The following is a 9,755-nucleotide window of genomic DNA, read 5'->3' as shown; positions in this document are numbered from 1 at the left end:
GACCACCGCCTTTCCGGGGCAGCCACTCTACCATCTGAGCTAACCAGGCGGCTAGCAGATGGCAGGGCGAAGTCCAATTTGTCGACAACACGAAGCAAAGGCAAGAGTTTGACGTAATAGTTCTGCGGAAACCCGCAAGGTGGAGAGAAGCAATGAATAAAGAGAAAATCAGACATCCACCCGTTCGTAGCAATTGCTACAAAGGAAACCCATACGGCTTCCTCGAAAGAAAAGCCTCATAGTTGAAGAAAAATTCGTCCTGGTCCGGGACTCGAACCCGGGACCAGCGCCTTTCCGGGGCAGCCGCTCTACCACCTGAGCTAACCAGGCGGCTAGTAGATGGCAGGGCGAAGTCGAATTTGTCGACAACACGAAGCAAAGGCAAGCCTTTGCTCGTGTTGCACATCACGACAACACGAAGCAAAGACAAGCCTTTGCTTCGTGTTGTCGACAAATTCGACTTCGCCCTGCCATATGCTAGCCGCCTGGTTAGCTCAGATGGTAGAGCGGCTGCCCCGGAAAGGCGGTGGTCCCGGGTTCGAGTCCCGGACCAGGACGAATTTTTCTTCAACTATGAGGCTTTTCTTTCGAGGAACCCGTATGGGTTTCCTTTGTAGCAATTGCTACGAACGGGTGGATGTCTGATTTTCTCTTTATTCAGGTTATATTATATATATATATATATATATATATATATATATTATTAAGGAGGTTTATTCGGGTTCGCAGCGACCGCCGGTTCTACGATGCACCGAGCACAGTCCCCGAGCACGAGCTTCTGCTGCGCGCTTGATGCTGCCGATGCTGCTGACTGCGCGCACGTTCGTCATCTTCCTTACAATGGCCCCGCGGCAATAAAGGAGCCATCCTGGCAACTTAGCTTTCTGGAAGGACGGTAGAATTGTGGTACGGCTTGAGACGCTGAACGTGAACGACTTCGCGGTTACGATGTCGCATGTCGGACGGCGGCGTTAGCGGCTCAACCAGGTAATTAACGGTTGATGTTCTCTCGAGAACGCGGTATGGACCGTCGTACTTCGGAAGGAGCTTTGAAGCGAGCCCAGGCGTGCGGTGTGGCACTAACAACCAGACGAGAGCGCCTGGGAGGAAAGTGGGAGTCGAGTTCTGGGCATCGTGAACGGCTTTTTGGCGGTGCTGGTAGTCAGAGGTGAATCGGCGGGCAAGCTGGCGACATTCCTCTGCTTGTCTGGCGGCTTCCGAGATCGGCAGGCATTCGGATGGGTCCGGCCGGTAGGGCAGAATGGTGTCGATGGTGTGCGAAGGATGACGGCCGTAAAGAAGGTAAAAGGGTGAGAATCCGGTAGTGGCCTGAGTCGCGGTGTTGTAGGCGTAGGTGACAAACGGAAGAACTAGGTCCTAATTAGAGTGACATGGCGAGCATGTCACCAAGAGTTCGATTAAAGCGTTCTGTTGAACCGTTAGTCTGAGGGTGATAAGCAGTGCATTTACGATGAACGATAGCGCATTCAGCAAGCAGTTGTTCGATGACTTCAGATAAGAAGGCACGGCCTCTATCGCTTAAAAGTTCACGTGGACCTCCATGACGAAGGAGAAATCGGCGAAGTAGGAAATTGGCGACCTCCTGCGCTGTAGCATTTCGTAGAGCAGCAGTCTCCGAATAACGGGTTAAGTGGTCTACCGCAACGATTATCCACCTGTTGCCGGCAGGAGTCAACGGAAGTGGCTCGTAGAGATCTATGCCCATGCGATCAAAGGATCGGGATGGGCATTGTAAAGGCTGGAGTTCACCGGCGGAGTTGTGCGGTGGCGCTTTCCGGCGTTGGCACTCATGACAAGAGCGGACGAACTTTCGAACGAAATTATACATTCCGCGCCAGTAATAGCGGTGTCGAAGTCTTTCGTAGGTCTTGAAGACTCCCACATGGCCACACTGAGGGTCGACGTGGAACGAGGAGCAGAGCTCTAAACGCAAGATTCGCGGAATGACGAGTAACCAGGTGCGTCCATCTGGGGCATAGTTGCGGCGATATAGTAGCTGGTCGCGAATCGCAAAATGAGGCACTTGGCGCCGAAGCGTGCGTGACGCTGGAACTTTCGACGTATCCGACAGAAGGTCGAGCAGAGATGCAGTCCAGGGATCATTAGGCTGTGCAGCAGCGATAGTGTCAACATCCAGAGAGGATAATGTGCACTCGCAGGGGGAGTCTTGACTGGCCTTCGGGGGAAGCGGTGATCGGGATAGCGCGTCAGCGCCGGAGTGCTTTCGCCCGAAACGGTACACCACGCGTATGTCGTATTCTTGGATTCGCAATGCCCAGCGGGCAAGGCGCCCTGATGGATCTTTGAGCGTCGACAGCCAACATAGTGCGTGGTGGTCGGTTACTACGTCAAAAGATCGGCCGTATAAATATGGGCGAAACTTGCCAAGCGCCCACACAATGGCCAAACACTCCTTTTCGGTAACGCTATAATTGGTCTCCGCCTTGGTTAACGTGCGACTCGACATTGTAGCAACCGTAGCATAAGTGACTGGTGTAGTCACGACATCCTTTTGGTGAACAGCCGGCAGCGCTTCCGCGACCTCTTCATGGATCACGTTACGGATATGAGACGGCAAAGTGCTGGCAGACTCCGGAGTGACGGACACCAGAGATAGCTGTCGTGCGACTTCTTCGCGGACAAAATCCTTGATTTGCGTTATCAAGGAGGCTTGTTCTGGGCCGATGGTAAGGCTGCAGAGTGATGCCGCATTTGGCGTGGAATATCGCCTTGTCAGAGCCCGCTGCTTACACAATTCATCATAGCTCTGGCACAAGCTGATGACGTCGCCAACAGTGCGCGGGTCCTTGGCCAGAAGCATTTGGAACGCGTCATCGTCGATTCCTTTCATGACGTGCTTGATCTTTTCCGCTTCCGTCATGGCAGCGTTCACGCGCCTGCACAAATCGAGAACGTCTTCTAATAGCTGGTGAATGTCTCACCCGTGTCCTGTGCGCGTGTACGCAAACGCTGCTCGGCTCGGAGTTTCCTGACGGCGGGTCGGTCAAATACTTCTGCAATGGACGTCTTGAGCGCCGACCACGTTCGGATATCCCTTTCATGATTCCGGAACCAGAGACTGGCCATGCCCGCGAGGTAGAATGAGACGTAGGCCAACTTGTCCGAGTCATTCCATTTGTTGTGAACGCTCACCCGTTCGTAGGACGACAGCCACTCTTCAACGTCGTTGTCGTCGGTTCCGCTGAAGATGGGAGGCTCCCGCTGGCGAACGGTGCCAGCGCAGGGGATGGGTGGCGATGGAAGAGTCTGCTGGTCGGCGTCCGGCATGGCAGAGGGTAGCGTCCGAGAACGGAGTTCCAGGATGGTAGAGTGGAACGTTACCCCGCACCTCCACCACTTATAAAGGAGGTTTATTCGGGTTCGCAGCGACCGCCGGTTCTACGATGCACCGAGCACAGTCCCCGAGCACGAGCTTCTGCTGCGCGCTTGATGCTGCCGATGCTGCTGACTGCGCCCACGTTCGTCATCTTCCTTACAATATATATATATATATAAAATATGGGCCAACCAAGGAACGCTAGGACAAAAGCAAGAGAAACTGCAAGAGGCAGCAAACCGCGTAGAAAACTATGTTAAGGCAAGAGGCCTGGCTTGCTCCACAGAGAAATCGGAAATACTCAGAATTGGAAAGAACTCCACCAAGGCCGAAATCGAAATAAACTTAGAGGGCCAGCTTATAGCGGAAAAGAACATAAGAATTCTAGGAATGTGGCTGCAAAGCAGCGGAATATGCAGTCACACAATTAGCTTACTCCAAAAATCGACAGATCAAGTAAGCAGGATGATTACGAGAGTTTCCAATAGAAGACATGGCATGAAAAAGGCAGACACGATCAAGTTGGTTAAAAGTTTAGTGGTCAGCAGAGTCACATACTCGCTACCTTACCACTTGATGAACAAGCTAGAAAGAGAACAAGCAGAAACCATACTAAGAAAGGCGTACAAAACGGCACTGCACCTACCGAGGAATACTTCAAACGACAAGCTACTGCAGCTAGGAATACACAACACGCTCAGCGAGCTGGCAGAAGCGCAACTAAACACACAAATAGCGAGACTTTGGCAGTCGGCTACAGGAAGAATGCTCCTAAAAAGACTAGGATACGATACGAAAGGGGCAATAGATCGAGAGGCAGACATCCCGTACATCGTCAGACAAACCCTCAGAATAAGTCCAATTCCACGCAACATGGATGCGAACCTACACGCAGCCAGAAGGCAGGCAAGGGCAGATTACGTGAAAGGCCACCTGGCAACACAGGAAAACACGGTGTACACGGATGCAGGGCTATACCCGTGGGACAAGCACACTAGAACACACAGAGTAGCTACGGCTGTAGTAGACTACATGGGAAAGACAATCAGCTGCGCAACCATAAGGAATTGCACGGTAGCGGAGGGGGAAGAGGTCGCCATAGCGCTTGCAGCGACCGAAGGCTACCGAAGTAACAGACCGCTAACCATATTAACAGACTCCAAAGCTGCATGCAGGCATTACATGCAGGGGAGAGTCTGTAAAGAGGCCCTGCGAATCCTCCTCGGAGCAGGAACCCTCGGAAATAAAGTGAAGCACAAACTTTTCTGGATACCGGCCCATACCGGGATAGAAGGGAACGTGAGAGTAGACAGTCTAGTTCGCGAGATCACATACCGAACTGGACAGATAGAGCCTCTAGAGAACCCTACAACGGTGGAGCCGACGTGTGCGGAAATAATAAAGTACTATAGAGGGCACAGAATCAAATATTCTCCGCCACACACACTACTTACACAACAGGAAGCTGCCGATTGGAGAAGGCTACAAACCGGAACTTTCTATAATCTACACATACTAAGTAAAATGTACCCGACACAATACAGAAACTCCTGCCCATGGTACGGAGAAATACCAACTCTTTACCACATAACATGGGAATGTAAGCGTAACTACACATTCCATAAACATAAAAACCCGAGTGTGGAGCAACGGGAGGGCCTGCTCACCAGCAGCGAGCTCACCACCGAAAGGGCAATCGTGCAACACGCGTGCGAAGTGGCCAGGCTCAGTGGAGCCCTGGAATAGGGGCACACCCGTGCTGAGAAGCCAGGCAGCAAGCGCAAGACGGCTCACCGCTAAACCCCTTGATAGAACCAATAAAGTTTTTTTTCTCTCTCTCTCTCACGCTCAACTATTTCGAATTTGATTCTATACACTACCTGCAAATTTTCGGCACTAGCATGGGTACGCCATTCCCTCCCACGTATGCGAACATTTTCATGGGACAGCTTGAAGCAGACCTGCTGAAATCCTACCCTTTAAAACCCCACACCTACCTTCGCTAGATTGATGACGTATTTATAACATGGGAACACGGCACAAGCGCCTTAACCAACTTAATTAGCCATTTCAATCGCCTTCACCCGAGTATTAAATTTGCTGCTCACCACTCTCCTAGCCAGATCAATTTCCTGGACACGACGGTCTACATAGAAAACGGAAAACTGAGAACGACACTTTACCGGAAGCCTACAGATAGCCAGCAATATTTAAACTACAACAGTCATCACCCGCGACATTGCAAGCAAGACATTTTTGTCGGACAAGCGAAACGTATAAGAAGAATCTGCAGCGAAGACCACGATTATATCCAGCACCTAAGTGACCTTAAATCAACTATAACAGAAAGGAACAATCCGGAAGTTGCTCTCGATAGAGCTTATGATGCCGCGCCAAGATTGGAGAGGCAGTCGGAAATGGTGAAGAGACAGCCGACATTAGAATCTGACAGACCGCCGGTCTTTATAACAAAAATTCTAATGCATTCCCAAACATAAACAGCATCCTAAGAAAATACAACCCAATATTATCAAGTAACGAGCGTCTGCGAAAAGCGTTTCCGGATGTACCCAGGGTTACCTATCGCCGAAACAAGAACTTTAAAGACATGTTAGTGCACGCAAAAGTCAGCCAACAGCATTCCCCCGTAATAAAAGCATCTTGTCGCCCTAGGTGCTAAACCTGCAGGCACCTCCAAAGTGACATCAAAATTGAAAGCACCGCAAATAGTTATACACATCAAGTCAAATCTAGCTTCACTTGTACAAGTCAAAAATTAAATTATTTGGCTTTACGTGCCAAAACAACTTTCTGATTATGAGGCATGCCGTAGTGGAAGACTCCAGAGATTTCGACCACCTGGGGTTCTTTAACGTGCACCTAAATCTAAGTACACCGGTATTTTCGCATTTCGCCCCCATCAAAATGCGGCCGCCGTGGCCGGGATTTGATCCCGCGACCTCGTGCTAACCAGTCCAACACCATAGCCACTGAGCAACCATGGCGGGTTTGTACAAGTTCAGGTGTGATTTATATACTTAAATGTTCCTTCTGTAAGAAACAATATATCGGTGAAGCAGGACAATCAATGAACGTCAGATTAAACGGACATCGCGCGGACACGGCTGAAAAGCTTCCCAAAGCCGTCGTCAAGCATTTCAACCAACCAGGTCATAACTTGGATGAGCTTAAGCTCTACATCTTACAGTCAAATTTCCGTTATGAACAGGAAAGAAAATGCAGAGAATCATACCTTATCCATAAGTTCAAGACATTCCAACCAATAGGCATAAACGTTTTAAAGGGAGCTTTAGAATCTATTCGCTATGCTAAACTTCAAGGTATAGGCAACAACACTTAGTTTTATTTCTTGGCATATCCCACCCTTCTTTTTTTGTTTCCCCTTTCATCTCCATTTTTCCTTTTTCTTTTTGTTGTCAGCCGGCGTGTCAGACGCCCTTCACACGCCGGCTGACGCGCCTGCGTTGACAGACCAGGGTGGGGGGCGGGGGGGGGGAGGGGGGTTGTGCCCTGGCTTTGACCTTGTACACAGCGTTCCTTTACTCTCAATTCGACACGCTAACACATTCCGCTCGTTTCCGCATCCTCCCGCCTCACACCCTCTCCCCTTTAGAAAAACCCCGCCTATATATACTCTGGCGAGGAAAGCATACGTCGCTTTGAAGAAGACAAGTCCACTTGTCGAAACGTTGGCTCGAAGCATTCACCTTGTTCACGTTTTGCTCATTGTGTTGAATTTCCATCTCCCGCATTCCCCGTCTTTTCTCTAAATAAAACCTAAGTAACTTTTTTAAAATTATCAATGAATGTACTTGCTTCCGTGCTAAACCTAACGGCACCATATGTATCTATGCAACTGTCAATACAGGTTAATAATTCTGATTGTGGCAGAGAATAATAAAGGGCTTTAACATCGGCAGAGAAGGCCTTTAAACGTTGATTTTCATGAGCTCTTACAAAATTTAAAACCTCCTCAGAACTCTTTCTCAGGAAAGGGTCACTGATGTCTAGCAAGTTTAGTTTTTCTTGAAGGTACATGGCTACAGATTTCTGCCACGTGTCCTTCTCAGAAACTGTCACCCTGAACGGTACACCTTCTCTTTGAGTCACGTGTGGTTCCCAGTTTCTAACTTTTTTTTAATCTTTCCCAAAAATATACACGTGCTGTATGACGGGTCGAGGGTGTATATATAGCGACGAGAACGAGAAATAAATATGTTTTTGAAAGTAGCGCTGCCTGTGTCAGATGTGCCTTCTGTTGTCCGTGTCAAGCTTGCGCTACAACAAAATAAAATGGGAAAATAGAGGAATTCCGGATCAAGCTACAGAACTGGTATTCGGCTGTAACTCAGGAATAAGACCTTAGTGTTAAGCAATGAACGACAATCTTGTGGGCATCATTAAAGGGAAGCTGAAACACTTTTCGAAAAAAATGAGTTCTCTGCGGCATCCTACAGTTTTGAGTCCCCTGAACACGAATATCAGGTTCAAAAAGGGCGGAAACAAACGCAAGCGGCTGTTTTTTCAAGAAAACGCGCACCAGCGCCTCAGGGCATCGCACGAACGCCGCTGTTGCCCGTGGTTGGTCGGGGCCGCTGTGACGTCGTTGGCGGTAGTCGCCGGTCAGCGCCGCCGCATGTCTCCGTTTCAGAGCGTAGCACCATTCCTTTCTCTCTGGTAGCACGCGGTTCTGCTGTTCTGGCTTCATAGCTGATTTGTAAGATGGAACGTTCTCGCTGTCTCGGACAGCTTGTATTTTCCCCGTACATGTTTGAACCCACAGCCGATACGGAAAACGATGGCGGCAACGGCGGCAACGACGATGTTGAGCGTGCCAACAGCGAGAGCGATGTGTGCACCTTCTCGCGCGCTGGAAATCTTAGTTTTGTTATAGCGCAAGCTTGACAAGGACAAAAGAAGGCACATCAGACACACACAGCGCTGTGTGTGTCTGATGTGCCTTCTTTTGTCCTTGTCAAGCTTGCGCTATAACAAAATAAGACATGCCGTACCAACAAGCACCTATTGCTATCCTCATGGAAATCTTAGCTTCAAACTCTTCATTATATGCCTGTGTTACAGTGGCTGCTTCAAAATCTTCGATTGGTGATGGTAGTGGAACAGGTTCATCAGGGGCTCGGTTCTCAAGGAGCTCTGCTAGTATCTGAAAGAGTGCAAGGCATGGATGTCATGAATTTCAGCATATCAGTATACATGACAGCAGTTGGATTACTTACAATAATTTAAATACTTTTTCAGTAATTTATGTGATGGATTAGTTGTCTAGTGATAGTAATGTGAAATATTTTGTCTGTAATTTCATGGCTACAGTAATTTAGTAATTGCGCTAAATATGCACCAGTAAGCTGTGTACGGCGTCAGAACGTTGGTAATGTGGTGAGGTGTCGTTGAGAAACCTGGGGGGAGGGCATGAAAGTGTATGTTACCCCAAAGAAAGGTTGGCGTCCCTTTATACTTTGCTTTTTGCTTCTTGTATGCATGAAAACTTTTTGGAAGCAATCGTAAAGTAATACCATTACTTTTTAAGGCGGTAATTGGTAATGTAATTCAAATCAATGAGCGTAATAAGACAGTAATGAGTAATGTAATATAATTACTTTCAAATAATTATTTTCCCATGCGTGATGCATAGCTAGTTCCCTAGGAACAAGGCCAAGAAATTTTTTTTTTTTTGCCAAGCAGCGATGCCTGTATTGGGGTAGACCGCGTCGAACGCTGATAACTTGAATACCTCCCAACGCTACTTCATTATTTGAGCCCGTTCGCCTTGCCACGGGCGCGGCTGTGCCGACGCTCGCTTTTGCGGCATTTCGCTGCTGGTAGCAAGCTGTGCGTGCGAAATCTACGGAACGAAGTTTTTACACGCCGAGTTCAACTACTCTAACGCGAGCATGAAAATATTACCGTAACGCCTCATGTCGTGCGATTTGAACACGAATGCTGAACAGCTAAATCTGCGGGCACCGCAAGGTAGGACGAATAACAAATATCACTGAATGCGCAAGCGTACCCCCGGCCAGTTATTTCACCGTATCAGAACAGCGCCGAACAAACAGCTGTAGTACAGTGTTCCGTGACAAAGCGGAGAGGCAAAACAGGATGAAAACGGCAAGCACTTTGCACGTAAGTGAATATTCCCGGCTGTGCCTCCACCTCGCTTCGTCGTAGACCGTTTGTTCGACACTAAGGTGATCATCTGGTAAAAAATTGACCGTGTGCGCATTAAAACCGTTACCTCACGCTTTCTCCTCTTGGCGAAGGCCGCTTTTGGAGGTGGCGAGGTGTTTCTCTTGTAGGAGAATATAGACGGAACAACGCCGGGCTTCAGTCGCGCCGATTTAACTGGAATACCGAT

At 48.9% G+C, this 9,755-nt stretch overlaps 1 non-coding gene across 1 annotated transcript; it reads left to right on the top strand.

Moving 5' to 3' along the window:
- The first annotated feature begins 483 nt into the window (after positions 1 to 483).
- On the top strand, positions 484 to 558 carry TRNAS-GGA (transfer RNA serine (anticodon GGA)). Its single transcript has one exon. It is a non-coding gene; the product is annotated as a tRNA-Ser (tRNA).
- The last annotated feature ends 9,197 nt before the right edge of the window (positions 559 to 9,755 follow it).

This window comes from Dermacentor albipictus, chromosome 6, assembly GCF_038994185.2.
Source record: "Dermacentor albipictus isolate Rhodes 1998 colony chromosome 6, USDA_Dalb.pri_finalv2, whole genome shotgun sequence".
NCBI classification, from domain to species: domain Eukaryota; kingdom Metazoa; phylum Arthropoda; class Arachnida; order Ixodida; family Ixodidae; genus Dermacentor; species Dermacentor albipictus.
This window is presented reverse-complemented; position numbering and strand designations above follow the sequence as displayed.